The following is a 15799-nucleotide window of genomic DNA, read 5'->3' as shown; positions in this document are numbered from 1 at the left end:
TCAAATAATTGAGTCATATGATGTAATAAAATTACTCACACAAAGTTACGAAGTTAGCAGAGGTATTATGGATATGAATAACCAAAATTGTTAAATTATGTTTTTCATGCCTAGTGTAATATGATAAAGATGTACAGGTATCAGGTAAACAACATGACTGTCTAGAGCAAACACCTTGCCTTGCTCATTGGCTTGCTCATGGCCTCACCTTGCCAAAGATATTAAAGTTGCCTCAACATCAATCTTTCTGCTTCTACAGCCAGACCTAAGGGCAATACTATTGGTGGAGTTTTCTTTATGCAGGATGACATAAAGTCGTACCATGTTTCAAATTTCATGATGTTCACAGGCCTACTAATCATGTTACACTCTTTTTAAGCATTGGAATACATCATGTACAGTCACGTACACCAAACGTTCACTTGTTGACAGGACAAACTGTCATTAAAATACATGGATGTTGTAAGAATCCACATTTCAAAATAGCATTATATCTCAATACCTGTGATGAAGCTGACATCACATATTTATATGGTATGCATTCATTCAAGAAATATTACCAGTGAAGACAATTGTACTAGGTGTTAATTCTAGTGTCCGTGCCTATTATGCAATTTAAATGATCACTAAGGATGCATATAGGCTAGTAAATGGTTAACAGTAGAAACAGCCTGCATCAGATCAAGAGTATTGAGCAAATGCTCATATAAGACAAAGATAGCAGGTATAACAGGCCATAAGAAGTAACCATATGTTCGAGGCATATGAGCTGCAGATTACACACTTGTGCATAGATCGCCATCTGGTGTTGGGCCCGGATGTTTGCAGTTTGTTTTTCCTCTTGGAAAGTCTTTGGAAGTCACGAGGTCGGTGACTCCTCCTTTGGATCGTATTGCGCATGGGCTTCGGCTCCATCCTCAGATTGTTTTTTCCGCCATCGGGCTCGGATGTAATCTTCGCGCTCTGGTTCCGAACAGCTTCCAGTTCAACGGTCGACGCGCAATCCTCACCCCAAACCGCGGTATTGTTTTGATCGCGATCTCCCCCACTCGACGCGCCTTCTCATCGGCACGGACCTTCGGTTCCAGTCGTCTACGGCGGCCTTCGGGCCTCTCCAAGCTTCGGTCCTGGCTAATGGAAGGGACTCCATTTAAAAAGTGCCCTCGATGTGGGTCCAAATTTCCCCACACCGATCTCCACGAGGTATGCAATCTCTGCCTCTTCCCTGAACACGAGGCTCGAGACTGCCCAGCGTGTAAGTCCTTCCGGTCCAAAAAGACTATTCGGGACCGAAGAGCCAGAAGAACTATGGCGCACTCCTCGACGACGATTCCGGGCGACATCTTCGGAGAAGGCATCGACGCTCCAGAGCGTTACACCGAAGAGGGCCTCGTCAGCGCTTCCGAGGCCGACGACTCAGATGTGGAGGACATCACCCCGGCGCAGAGGGTCGTGAGTACTGATCCCCCCCCACACCCCCTCCCCGCACCGAAAAAGGCTCCGGTCACACCTTCGCCTCCGGGCCTAGGCAAGACCAAGGACACTGCTTCCAACACCCCACCTTCGGGCCCGGTGAAGAAGCCAAGCAAGCCTTCCGGCGGCTCGGGCTCGAGCCAGCCTATCCTCGGTGCCGATAAACACACTTCGGCACCGAAAAAGAAGCCGACCTCCATATCGACACCGAAGTCGAAACCCAGCTCTTCGGCACTGACACCATCTTCGGTGCCGACCAAAGCACACAAGGCCACCGGCACCGACAATTCGAGGCTGAAACCCATCCCGGCGCCGACCAAGCGTCCGGAGGTTCCCAAACCAGGTTCCAAACAACGAACCGGCACAGAAAAGCCTAAAAAGCCAACGGCCCCGACGCCTCCGGCGCCGACGGACCGACCAGCCTCACCGGACTTATTTACACCGGATCCCTTGCAAAAAACACTCACCAAGGATCCAAAAACTGGACATTTAACACTTTCTTCCAAAAAGAGACATTTTGATAAGCCTGCTCCACCTCCGCCTCCAAAGAAGAAGGAATCTGCTACCTCTCCGTACAGAATACCTTCCCCACCTCTTCCACCTTCTCCACCTCCACCCCCTCTGCCTTCTCCACCCCAACCTCATCGTTCTCCCACCCCTCCTCCACACGATGACGATCACGGGGACCCATATGATGACATAGGGGATGTCCCCCAGGACCTACCCACAGGGGACCCCACTCCTACAGGATCCCCCAGACCCATGGGACGACTACAATATCCCTGATATCCCCAACGTCCCACAAGATGACCTTTACCCTTCCAGACCATCTCCACCAGAAGACTCATTGGGGTTCCACCATCTACTTCAAAGGGCGGCACACTATCACGGGGTAGATTTGCATACCGACCCCGTGGAGGAAGATTTCCTCCTCGACACATTCGACACCACACATAGGTCTACCTCCATATTACCTATGCTTAAAGGAGTGGTAAAGCATGCGCCAGAAGATTGTAAGGACCCAGTTAGGGCCAGGGTCATTAACCCACGCATAGAAAAGAAATACAAAGCTGCCCCCACAGATCCCTCCTACATCAGAGGGCCAGCACCACTAGATTCTCTAGTGGTGTCCACTACACGTAAAAGGGCAAATTCCCAGGCGTCAGGCGAAGCACCACCACCTGACAAAGAGTCAAAGCTGCTGGACGCATCAGGAAAGCGCACTGCGTCACAAGCAGCCAATATGTGGCGTATCGCCAATACTCAAGCGCTATTGGCCAGATATGACAGGGCACATTATGACGAGTTAGAAAGCATAATGCACCACCTCCCTGAAAAGTATAAAGCTAGGGCCAACAAACTAATTCAAGAGGGTAAGACTATTACTAACACCTCTATACGCTGTGCCTTAGATGCAGCAGACACAGCTTCCAGGGCCATCAATACCAGCGTCCTCCTCCGGCGCCATTTTTGGCTAAGAATATTAGGGTTTAAACCGGAGGTACAAGCCTCCATCCTTTACCATCATTTTGACCAGGAAGATCTATTTGGCCCAAAGGTGGATGAGGCCCTAGAAAAAATGAAGAAGGATACGGATACGGCGAAGTCTATGGGAGACTTACAGTCACACCCTCCTAGACGCTCCTTTCGCCGCTCTTCCTTTTGAAGTAAATCTAGAGGCTACTCCACAGACACCGCGTCCACTTCATACAAATCCCCCACTCAGTCCACCTTCACGAGGGTTTATCGAAGAGGCGGCTATAGGGGTAACAATAACAAAGGCAGAGGCAAAACAAACAACGCCCGCTCTGCCACAACGCCTACCCAATGACTTCCCCCGCTCCCCCTAGACCATTCCACTCCGGTCAGGGGCAGACTTCAACATTTCCTTCCTGTCTGGGCTACCATCACCTCAGACAAATGGGTAACACAAATAATTTGGTCAGGCTACTGCCTAGAACTAATATCTACCCCCCCCCCCCCCCCAAACATTCCACCCAGGCAGCGCCCAATGTCACAAGAACATTTAATACTCCTAAAGCAGGAGGTAATCTCCCTCCTACAGAAACAGGCAATAGAGCCCGTTCCTACCAACCAACAAAACATGGGAGTCTACTCCCTATATTTTCTCATACCAAAAAGGGACGCGACTCTGCGGCCCATCCTAGATCTCTGGCCCCTAAACACATACATACATTTTCATATGGTAACGCTTCAGCAGGTGCTTCCGCTCCTCTCCCAAAACGACTTTTTGACCACCTTAGACCTAAAAGACACTTATTTCCACATTCCAGTGCACAAAGCTCACCGGAAGTACCTCAGATTTGTAGTGGACGGACAACACTTCCAATTCAAAGTGCTGCCGTTCGGAGTCACAACAGTGCCAAGGGTATTCACCAAGTGCCTAGCAGTGGTAGCAGCACATTTGCGAAGACAACACATCCACGTCTTCCCATACTTAGACGACTGGCTGATAAAAGCCAGGTCATACAATCAGTGTGTAGAACACACGTCGACCACCATTCAACTACTCCACCAGCTGGGCTTCACAGTAAACCATCAGAAGTCCCATCTCCAACCATCCCACATAAAACAATACCTCGGTGCCACCATAGACACCTCAAGAGCACTAGCCTACCCCAATCCTGCCAGGATTGCAAGCAATTAAAGTTCTACGCACAAAATTCATAGTACAACACTCCCTTCCAGCTCGAGTGTTTATGCAACTAATAGGGATGATGGCCTCTTGCATTTTCATAGTGCCTCACGCAAGACTCCAGATGCGTCCTCTCCAAGAGTGCTTAGCGCGCCAATGGAATCAGGCCCAGGGTCAATTAACAGATCTGGTGTTGGTAGAGGGTCGCACCCATCGCTCTCTGCAGTGGTGGAACACCACAAACCTTTCCAAAGGTCGACCGTTCCTGGACCCGGTTCCTCAAATAGTACTGACAACGGACGCATCGCTCTCCGGCTGGGGAGCTCATCTACCACATCTCACCACACAGGGCAAGTGGACACCTCTAACAAACAACACAGTTCAAGGGGAGAGTCCAAGGGAATGAGTTTAAAGACCACTAAGGATTATATCCCCAAACAACTAGTATTATCAAACAATGAAAATCCTAGGGTCTATACAATTACCGGAGGTACCAGTAAACGAAAAAGCAAAAGAACGAAAAGAAGCAAAACAACACCACCTCCAAGTTGTAACCTAAACCGGTGCGGTGATGGTCAACCTATTTGGTAAGAATTGGCAAACAGAGTGCATCTAAGGGCAAATCCCTTTTAGGACGTAATCCCTCACTCACCAATGGTGACATGCTTCATCATAGGGACTCTCCTCCCAAAGGAAAATCCTAGTTCCTTTGGGGGCTACAACGAGGAGCTCAGGGATGTTTTGTTTATAGTTTTAGAGGATCGACTAAATCCACATATGATGAGCCAGGATGTATGAGTGAGGATGCAGCGCAAACAATATAGAAGAATTAGTGAATATGTGAATACAAGTGATGGTTAAAACTGGCTAGGAGGCATCAAAACTATACTTTAATCAGGAAATGCCCACTGTCAGGATTAAAAAAGCAGTGAGTGCACCTGCGGTATGGATTTAAACCGCTATGGTGTAAATTTAGATGGTCAACATGTTTCAGCCCTAGAAGACCCAAACTGGATCAGGCTTTCGTCGGGACCTTGCAAACAAGCTACTGTCAAGAGTGAAGTGAAAAAAACTGAAAAGGATATGGGGCCAGAGCACTGTCATTGGCCTCTCATAACACCTGCTGTTACCCGCCAATGCTGGGTACAGGACCTCACCTCTACCTGGCAACCGCTCAGGCTCTCTGGGTCCAGTAGTACCGACGGATAGAGCGGTGCTGCCTTCCTGAGCACAAGTGTGTAATCTGCAGCTCATATTCCTCGAACGGAATATGCTACTTACCAGTATGCATCTGTTCTTGGCATGTAGAGCTGCAGATCTACACACGCCCACCCGCCTCCCCGGCTACCTGTATCTGTCCCAGTTTATCTTATTTAGATAGCACACACATGAGCATCTTCACTGTTACTACTGCGCTCCATCTTTCCCTGCTGGCGAAAAACAATCTGAGGATGGAGCTGAAGCCCATGCGCGATACGATCCAAAGGAGGAGTCACCGACCTCGTGACTTCCAAAGACTTTCCAAGAGGAAAAACAAACTGCAAACATCCGGGCCCAACACCAGATGGCGATCTATGCACAAGTGAGTAGATCTGCAGCTCTACATGCCAAGAACAGATGCATACTGGTAAGTAGCATATTCCTTCTCTTCAATATCACGTCGTCCTTTGCTTTCTGTAGCTCTTAGCAGTATATGTACAGCATGTGAACCTGTAATAGATGTACAATGTAAAAGCCAAATGTCACTTATCAGTAACTTAAGTTTTGTTGCATATATGGGATGTAGATTCACATTCAACATACCAATTCTCAACGGGAGCTGGAATGGTGTGCAAACAGAAATCTGTTACTTTTGCAGTTCTGTCTTTTTTATGTCTCCAAGTATCAGGTGCCATAAAAAAACAATGGTAAGAATTCCACTGAAATAAGGGTTCTCTATACTTTTAACGTCACAAGGGCCTCTTTTTAAACACTACCATGGATATGGCGCCTCTCAGCCAAAGACTAATGGCCAGATTTATATGTTCCAACCAAAATAATGGCCCTCCCACTAGACTGTTAAAGAGGGCGGTCCTTTGGTGTAACCACGGCAGAGAATACTTGGTCTCCACCGTGGTCAGACTGCCTGCTGGAGTAAGGACTGCTGGAGGTTGACTTGTATGTCTGCCCACCTAATTTAAATAGGCAGCTCAGTTTTCAGTGCCCGTCACCACCAGGAAAACACTGCAAAATGTCCCCTTCACCATGGGAGATAACTCCCATGGTTATGGGGGCATTGTTTTTTACTCGCAAAAACAAAATCCTGCTTTGGGGGTTTGTTTTTGAAAATCCCCAAAAATTGTAACTTTGCCGTATGGCTCTGTCAAATTTAATGTATGGAGTAACACGTCATTGAAAGGAACCGATATGACCGCAGTTCCTGTCAGTGCAATAGTGTCTACCAGCCTGATGGACATTTAAAAACTTTAAAGTCAGGACCTCTGCCAGAGCGATGGAGTAAAGTAATCCTTCGCCCTGGAAAAGGACGGCCGGACCGCCAAAAAAGAAATCTATTCCTACATTTCAAAAATTTGTGAAGATGGCGTAGTAATGCTGAAATATCCACAAAACTGTTTGTTGTTGCCAACAGAATGTGGAGTACAATGTAGGAGGTGTTACTGGCATTAATCTATGATGAAACCAATGAGAAGGAAAGCCCTAATTTTCCTCAACATTTGCTTGGCCTGTGCCACCAACGAAAGAGAACACAGTATTCAAGCAATTAAAGTAGTGCCCACAGTGCAGTATCACTGATACAGATGTGGCACAGACATATGCAAAACATAAATCACAAAACAGTACACACCAATTAAAAACGATTCAGCAAATGTGAGTTACAAAGCAGCTGTTACTATACACACTAAAGGAACATGGCACAAAACATTGAGCAAAGTAAATGCCATTATTCCCAAACTCTGAACACGTTAGTGATGCTGCACACCCCAACTATGCCTTAGTAAAGAACCTGCAGGTAGGCCTCAGCCTCCTTAAAATGTAGATCTATCAGAGAAACAGAACCATGCCGAACCTCTGGTGGTGGGGCGAGAGACCACACAGAAAGGAAAGGTTCAGACAAAGAACAACACTCTGGGGCTATAGCCACCAGGAGTATACCTGTCATCATATGCCATAGAGTCAGACACCTAGGAAAAAACACCCTAGGCCTTGACAACAGAGATTTAGCTGCTAGGCTTTCTCCTCTACTAAGCCATAGGGATCCTACAGGCAATTGTCATTTCCCAAACACCTGTCTGCAAGTCACCAGTGCATTCAGATTCTTTATGTTACAATTACAAAATAGTCACTGACAGGGGAGATTCACACAGAAAACAATGAATATAGGCCTGAAATCGGTGCTATATTAAATCTGTTGAACCGGACAGAAAAGCTTATAATGTATCAAATCACATAAAACACAAGAATAAAGTGAGACACAATCCTACGTCCAACGCAACATATATAACAAAGACACAAATTAACAGACATTCACTAATTCAGAAAAAGGCTCAGGCAGGACAAAAATTGTATAAAGAAATACAACAAGCAAACAATATGTAGAGGCACTGTTACACATCAGTAATTAATTCAATTGCGTTTACGGTGCATATAAGGTCACCGATGTTTCGATCCCGTAGAAACAATATTGGGATCATCAGGACGTGAAAATTACATGCCTGAGGGAATTTTAGCCTGAAAGACAATAGTGAAAGGTAGAGGGGACAAAAGAAAAATAAGTAGATAAAAAAGACTTTAGAAAAATGGTTTGTAACATAGCGCTAGCGAGAGACAAAGGTGGTACAACTCTTCCATCCAGACGTCGTGTACTAGGTGTTGATAAAATACACATGCTGGTGAAAATTGGTAAGAAACAACGATCTCAAGGTGCAGCAACGGATCAAGACCTTAAAGTTTTACGGCGTGGGTGCCACTGATGAAATGGCAGCCATGCATACAAATGCTATAATGTTGTGATGGCTTAGTTGTTTCTAGCAAAGCTTACCAAGTGTAATAGCATGGGGCAAGCAATGAGGCAATTGCGATAATGCCAGGAAGGGATTACTGCGGTCGCACGGAGGTACGTTAGATCACTCAAGCGTCTTGGCGCTGGTAAAAAGAAACAAATTTCAGGAATAGCCACCAATTGTATGGTCTAAAACCAAAACGGGTATGTGTTAACTCTTACCATAGCAAAGGAGGTAGGGTGGGATTGTGGCAATTCCCAATTGAGGATACTGGTATGGAGAGGCGTGGTAACCTAGTAAGAAGAGAGAAGGCACACAGACAGTGAGAGTGCTGAGGGGGTAGGCATGTGAAGGCTAAAAATGCCAGCTGCTGAAGGGCTTACCTAATTTCACAAAAAGTGGCAACCAATCCAATTTGGAAATATTTGAAAGGTGCTGTAAGTCACGCAACAATGTTGCGAGTACTCCTGAGCCAGTACAAGGACCTGTGCGGGGAGATAACATTATGTCAAGGGAGTGAGAAAGGATATCTATGCAAGTAGGGTCTTGCCGGTGACAGGGCTTACCTGTGTATCCTTCGGTATTCCAGTGTGCTCGGGGAATGGGCAAGCCGGGAGGAGGGTATATAAGGAAGTGCAGGGAGGGTCATGTGACAAATCATGTGATCGGAAGGTGCCCGGTGACTCGGCAGTAGTGACCATATTGAAAGGGTAGAATTAGCGGAGCAAAAATAATATTAAAAAAAAGAGGAGGTTATAGACTGAAAAAATAGTTAAAAGATTGTGGGCATCATTTTTTATAATAAACAGATCCGTTAAGCTGACAGATGTAGCTGTAAAGACAATGAGATACCCAATCCTACAGGCAATTATCTGCAGAAACAGTACATGTTAATGACGGCCGGGCCATCTTAGAGTGGTAGAAAATACATTGGCTACTTGGTAGTTAGAAGACCGAATAACAGAGAAACAGCGCGGCCGTCTTAGAGTTGTGGAAGAGCTAAAAATTAGAGAATATTAAAAGAAAGAGAAGGTTATAGGCAATGGAAAGATAGTAAAAAGATTGTGAATTTGCAGACACTACAGTTTCCACATTTGGCATGTCCAATCAAGGGTTCCAACCCTCTGTGTTCATTCAGTGTGCCTGCTTCCTTTGTAGTTGGTAGTGCAGCTTTGACCAGGTGATATTTTATATTCTTACTCTTGCGGAAGGCAAAGAGTGCGCGGTCAATTTTCAGATTGCCAGCATTAAGAATACCCCAGTGTTTCAACATGCATTTGCACACCCAGGGCCGGCTTTAGAGGTTGTGGCGCCCTGTGCGACAATCTTTGTTGGCGCCCCCCCAAACAAACATTATTTTTTGTGGTGAGTTGTATGGTTTCTCAACCGCATAGTACATATATACAGGATAAATTTTAGAGTATATAAAATGTATGCTCAAATATCATGTAAATTAAATAAGGATTAGATGGGGAACAGATGTTACGACACAGCACTTGGTTCTCCTTTGATTTGAAGCACACAGTGCGTTCATAAGGCACATCAACGAGTCTTCCGGTGAGGCTGAGCACCTTATCCTCTCCTAAGTTGTGTCACTAGTCCTACTTTTATGCCTATTACCCATTGCTCCTCCCCACAGGTACATCACTATAATGGAAATTTGAGTGTTCTACTGCTGCGCTTCACCCTGTCCTCACTAATACACATCACACTCTGCTTTCTGTTGTGCAGCTTACTTTGTGCCACTGATGCACACTCCCCTATGCAACCTGTTGCACAGGTTTGTGTATAAATGTTGGTCTGTTTTCACTCTTTAATAACTGTATGTTTGGTGATTTGTGTGCATGGTCATCTGTTGGACTTGGGAGAAAATGGTCTTTGTGGGTGTGTTTTCCTGAGTCCGTGTACCATACCATGTTGCACCAATTTGTGCCTCTATGTGCATGCAATCAAAAAACAAATCCTGATGGTTTGTCAATGCTTGGTATATATAACTATTTTAACCGAGTGTTAATAAAACACAAATTGAAGTTCCACATACATGATAGAATACAGCATGTACAGGACACAGAAGAAGAAAGAAATTAACAGGCAAGGTCTGAACACATTTTTTAAATAGAAAGTTGCACATTATCATTTCTATTATTTTTAACTGGACAATTTTTGCTTAAGATAAAACGTTGACCTACTCTGACCTTTCATATGCTGCAGAGAGCGGTGCTCGGCTCTCTGTGCCCAGAGATCAATTAAATGAAAAATCCCCGAATGTTCACAAAAAACCTTTTCTTTTTTTTCTTACTCCGACTCCTGGGCAAAGCAAAATAGGTCTCCATCCTTTTCTGTAGTGAGAGCTACTTCTGATTAGTGAAAATCCTGATGAGATCCCCCAACCCCCAGCTTATTTAACTTGCACAGTGCACATGCACTGTTAAGTGTACAACACCCAACCCAGGATTCATATGTTCCTGTTGTAAACAACGCTGTGTAATGTAGAGTGCCCTAGGCTGGTAGGATGCCTTAATTGCTTAAGGTCCTGCCCAGAGAGCTACAGGAACAGGCTTGAATTTCAGCAGGGCCTACTTTGCCTGTCATCATTACAAGGCCCATAATGTGTTTTCTGTCCTGTAACCATTACACCTGTCATTCAAGCACCTGATGCAGTCTGTTTGTTTAGTTGACCAAGTGAATTTGCTACTGTTCACGTCAGAACAGGCCACAAGCGATATAAAAAGCAGGGGTCGCGCCAACATTTTGTCAGTGAAGTAAAACCATCAAAAGCTCCTAGTGCTCTGGTTTTGAAAAACTTGTAAGGAGATCTGGGTGTGACTGGGGTGTTTAAGGCGACTCTCAATAGGAGAATATGTGAAGCTTGGCAGTCAGAGGTCAGCAGCAGATCCCTTGGAGGGCCAGAGAGGAAGCTTGTTGCAGCCCTGCCTTGAATTAGCTCAGGCAAACAGCAGACAGGTGCATGTTGTAAACGCCACCACCAGAGCAATGCACATGATACCATAGTGTTGTAACTCTGCCACTCCAGTGGTGCACATTATAACACAGTGCCTGATTGTGTGCACTTTATGCCACAGTGTTGTAACTGCGACATCTGAATTGCAGAGCTCTTTAGTCAGCCACCTGTTGCCTGGACCAGTGCAGATTGTAACACAGAGTTGCTACTTCTCCACCTGGACTTCAGCCCACATCGTACTGTAGTCTATTCCTCCAGCCCCCTAAAAAGATCCTTGTCTGGGTTTTTAGTGATAAACCGCTAGTGTGCCTGGTTTGCTTTTAAGAAACTTCTGGGGATCGTTAAAGAGACAAACACCTAAATTAAATAACACACAAAATATATCAATACCCGCCATCGGGCCTCCAAGCAGATACCAAGCACTTTGTGATCTCAGTACGGATTGACATATACTTTGATTACCAGCAAAGTCCCTTATATGCAAAATTCGAAATTGTTTAAGGGTCTTGTTAGACCTGGCATTTCTTGGCTTGATTACCCCTGACTTTTTGCCTCTACCTCCTCTATTTTTTGATGCTGTGATGGATTGAGGTTTACTGGCTTAGATGCTTTGGGCACTTTGCCACTGCTGATCAGTGTCAAAGTGCAAGTGCTCCCTGTATAAAGTGTTATGGTAATTGGTTGTCCATAATTGGTATGTTTGCCTGACTTGTAAAGTCCCTAGTAAAGTGCACTATGTGTGCCAGGGCTGGTAATGCAAATGCTACTCGTGGGTATGCAGCACTAATTATGCCACCCACACAAGTAGCCCTAAAGAGAGAACTCAGGCCTGTCACTGCAGTGCCTGCACGTTGTTTGCAAACTGCCATGTTGTCCTGACAAGTGCACCCACTTGCCAGGCTTTACCCTTCCCTTTCCATGCACATCAAACACCCCTATGGTCGGTTCAGGGCACCCCCACCTAGTCAGGGTGCAGATATGTACTGAGGTGTGTACCATGTCCTGACAGTGAAATACTCTCCATTTCGTTTTACATCTGAATTGCAGAGCTCTTTAGTCAGCCACCTGTTGCCTGGACCAGTGCAGATTGTAACACAGAGTTGCTACTTCTCCACCTGGACTTCAGCCCACATCGTACTGTAGTCTATTCCTCCAGCCCCCTAAAAAGATCCTTGTCTGGGTTTTTAGTGATAAACCGCTAGTGTGCCTGGTTTGCTTTTAAGGAACTTCTGGGGATCGTTAAAGAGACAAACACCTAAATTAAATAACACACAAAATATATCAATACCTGCCATCGGGCCTCCAAGCAGATACCAAGCACTTTGTGATCTCAGTACGGATTGACATATACTTTGATTACCAGCAAAGTCCCTTATATGCAAAATTCGCCATGAGCACTTGCGTTGCATTTCCCATCTTTATTGTAGGGCTAAAAATAATGTTAAAAAAACAGATCCAGAAACTTCATTTTACGTTTTTTTGGGCTGAAAAGAGATGTAAAGTGAAGTTGCAAGAGGTACTTTATTTATTTTAAAAAAATCCCTGTGTAATGCTGCTTTCATTTAATAAAATGTTTCACTTTTTCTTTTAAATAAATAACGTACCTCTTCATTTTACATTTATCACCTATTTCAAAAATAAGAGTGTTTCACATGGATATATATATATTTAAAATAAAGTAACTCTTGCACGTTGACCACAACCAGCATCAGCTCCCTTCTGCTGCCTGTCCCAGGCCTAACACTGGTTGTGCTCTTCGGGCCAAGGTGCCGAGCACTACATCACTTGCATGCGGTATGCAGCTGCAACAAACCCAACCGGATTCATGGGCCTTCCAAGGCTCCGGTGACAAGACTGGTCTTCCGGCTGCAGAGATTGCTCATTATAAAAGTGTAGTGTGGGGCATCAGAAGACAGGCCCATCGGTTCCCAGGGCCAGCTTAATACTGCTGTTTCCGGGCTTTTAGCACTGACATCAGCACTGACATAACTCCGAGGTGGCGAGCCCCCGAGTATACCCAGGACAATTGAGTACACGTGAGCTTTTGTCGTCAGATTAAACTCTGCGCAACAAAGATTTACCATTGGTTATGAAAGCAAGATAGTGACCGCTTGCTGCGTAAGGATTTCGATACAGGGAGCGAGAGAAACTACCATCGTATTGAAAGTTAAATTGTACTAATAATTTTTAAACGTATTGTGGAATCAGTTTGGTGAAGTTCCACCATAGACCTGGGATTACCAGTATCATCTTATGCTGTACTAGAGTGTACACTATTCCTGGAAGTTTTTTTCCTCCCCATCCCCCTGTCGACTCTACATCGAGATCGATTTCGACTTCATGGGATTACATCTGACCTGAAGTCGTTTAGACTTAACAAATGAGACTGACGAGGCATAAAAGAAAATCTATGAAATTGAATGAATGATTTATTTGATTAGGTTCATTATATTGAATTATATTGAGTTCTCACTGTTTTGAAATGCCATCAGCGCCCTGAGGAAGGAAGACTCCGAAACGCGCGTCGGCGCATTTGTGTTTTCTTTAATGTTTCTTGTATTGTTTTTTCATCTGTATTTGATTGTTTTGTATGTTTTCACTGAATTATTCACATTTGTATACACTGCACTAATTGTTATTGTTTTGATGTGATGTTGTGATTGTCGATGTACCTTTCATTAGTTGTATTGCTTCGTCGATCCTAGCTTGATCAATAGCTGGCCTGTTGTTATGTTTCTGAACAGAAAAATAAAATGATTTATTCAAAGAGAAAAATTGATACATAACTTTATATTTTTTATAATAAAAACAAAAAGAATGGTATAGCAGATTGTTTGTCTTCTGTGGGATAGATAGACTATTTCTCTTAAAGGGGTTTTTTGTGTGTTTTTTGAATCAGCACTGACATCACCCCCGCGACCCGCTCCATCTAAATTTAATCCAGCCAATTGTGAGCAGTTTATTTGGGTGAGGGCGGGCACGCACTGCAACGCATGGGCGGGCAAAAGCGTACCTGCTGATTTGTTTAAACTCGGTTATCTCTCTTTCATTTCTACGAAGATTAACATCGTAGAAAAGAAAGAGTTAGAATAGTGTGTTTAACAGTGCAGGTTTTTGGGCGATGTGACTGGCGCCGATTTCAGAGCACAAATGGCGCTCCCCTGACCTTGGCACCCGGTGCGGTGGCACCGCTCGCACCGCCCAAAAGCCGGCCCTGTGCGCACCTTATGCGAGACTGGTGAGAAGGTCATGACACACACTAGTTGGTTTTTTGTAGATTTGGGTTTAGGAGATAAAAGGCATTCCCTGGGGCAATACCAGGCTCTTTTTAATGAGGTTCGCATAAGTCTCCGCGGATAGCCGCTGGCCATGCGTTTCTTAGAAAGGAATGATACCTCACGGAAATAGTCTTCCTTCAAGGTACAATTGCATCTAATCCTAAAATATTGGGAGTAGGGTAGGGAGTCACGAAGTGCTCGAGGATGGTTACTCTCATACCTGAGATGTGCATTATGCTCAGTGGGTTTCCTGTATAGGGCAGTAAGGCGTTCACCATTGAGATGTTGAATGGTGAGATCAAGGAAAAAATTGTATTTTTGTCAAAGAAGAGGGTGGAATTAAGGCCCTGGCAATTGTTGTTAAGCCAGTGCAGAAATTGTTTAAGAGTCTTGTTAGACCTGGCATTTCTTGGCTTGATTACCCCAGACTTTTTGCCTCTACCTCCTCTATTTTTTGATGCTGGGATGGATTGAGGTTTACTGGCTTAGATGCTTTGGGCACTTTGCCACTGCTGATCAGTGTCAAAGTGCAAGTGCTCCCTGTGTAAAGTGTTATGGTAATTGGTTGTCCATAATTGGTATGTTTGCCTGACTTGTAAAGTCCCTAGTAAAGTGCACTATGTGTGCCAGGGCTGGTAATGCAAATGCTACTCGTGGGTATGCAGCACTAATTATGCCACCCACACAAGTAGCCCTAAAGAGAGAACTCAGGCCTGTCACTGCAGTGCCTGCACGTAGTTTGCAAACTGCCATGTTGTCCTGACAAGTGCACACACTTGCCAGGCTTTACCCTTCCCTTTCCATGCACATCAAACACCCCTATGGTTGGTCCAGGGCACCCCCACCTAGTCAGGGTGCAGATATGTACTGAGGTGTGTACCATGTCCTGACAGTGAAATACTCTCCATTTCGTTTTACACTGTTGCAAGGCCATCTTGCCCATAGGACAGAATGGGAATGGCTGTGTAATATGTTTCTAGCCTATCTTCCCATAGGCTTAAGATGGAGAGGTGAAGTTTAGTGTGCCTGAACAATTTAATAACACATCTTTTTGTGGAGGTGGTTTTTGCATTGTGTGTTTGAAAAACGCGCTTTTAGAAGTGGCTGGTTTCTTTGTTCTAACAATTCTGTGTGTCTCTGCCTGGTTGTGGATTGACTGTCTGGATTTGAATGTGATAGGATCTGGGAAATGTCTTGACCCAGGGGAAGAGGTGAGACGGCAACAGGCTGACCTGCATCTGGAGTGTAGGGGGGAGGAGTAGCCCCTGGACGTGAAGAGGCCTGGGCTGCTGCCATAAAAGAATGGCTCCACCTCCTGCTGAGTGATTGAGGAACCGACCCCCACTAATGAAAGAAAGAAGGTGTCACTGGCAGGGAGACACCCAGAACTGGTTTGGACAGGGGTTAGTGCCCCCCTGAACACAAAGAC

The 15799-nt window shown here is 45.1% G+C and overlaps 1 protein-coding gene across 3 annotated transcripts in view; it reads left to right on the top strand.

The window, feature by feature from the left end:
* Positions 1–15799, top strand: part of MFSD6 (major facilitator superfamily domain containing 6) — a 400661-nt gene that overhangs the window by 341444 nt on the left and 43418 nt on the right. The gene's annotated exons all lie outside the window — the stretch shown is intronic.

This window comes from Triturus cristatus, chromosome 3_2, assembly GCF_964204655.1.
Source record: "Triturus cristatus chromosome 3_2, aTriCri1.1, whole genome shotgun sequence".
NCBI classification, from domain to species: domain Eukaryota; kingdom Metazoa; phylum Chordata; class Amphibia; order Caudata; family Salamandridae; genus Triturus; species Triturus cristatus.
The sequence above is the reverse complement of the archived record's forward strand: the minus strand, read 5'-3'. Positions and strand labels throughout refer to the sequence as shown.